The following is a 274-nucleotide window of genomic DNA, read 5'->3' as shown; positions in this document are numbered from 1 at the left end:
GGGAAAGATATTTACGTTTTTTTCTTACCATTTATATAAGCTGTGTGATTGCATATACCTGAAGAACAGCATCCCAACTACACAAGGATTTAAGGCTTGTTGCACTACACGGTGTTAAAATTAACAGCATTATAAACTGTACCCACTCGTACCACGTTGTTTTGAGAAATGCAGATAACGAATTCCTACAGTAATCTGTACAACCCCACAGGCTGGGGTGTTTCCTACCTGGCAGTGTAGTGACAGACTGAGCCGAGGAGCAGAACGCAGAGTG

General features: G+C 42.3%; 1 protein-coding gene across 1 annotated transcript in view; it reads right to left on the bottom strand.

Annotated features, from left to right (window-relative positions):
• The window catches only part of NF1 (neurofibromin 1), a gene marked incomplete at its 5' end in the record, with an annotated part of 50,699 nt that overhangs the window by 24,731 nt on the left and 25,694 nt on the right, over nt 1-274 (bottom strand). The gene's annotated exons all lie outside the window — the stretch shown is intronic.

Source organism: Nestor notabilis, unplaced genomic scaffold (assembly GCF_000696875.1).
Source record: "Nestor notabilis isolate BGI_N333 unplaced genomic scaffold, ASM69687v1 scaffold32196, whole genome shotgun sequence".
Lineage (NCBI taxonomy): Eukaryota > Metazoa > Chordata > Aves > Psittaciformes > Psittacidae > Nestor > Nestor notabilis.
The sequence above is the reverse complement of the archived record's forward strand: the minus strand, read 5'-3'. Positions and strand labels throughout refer to the sequence as shown.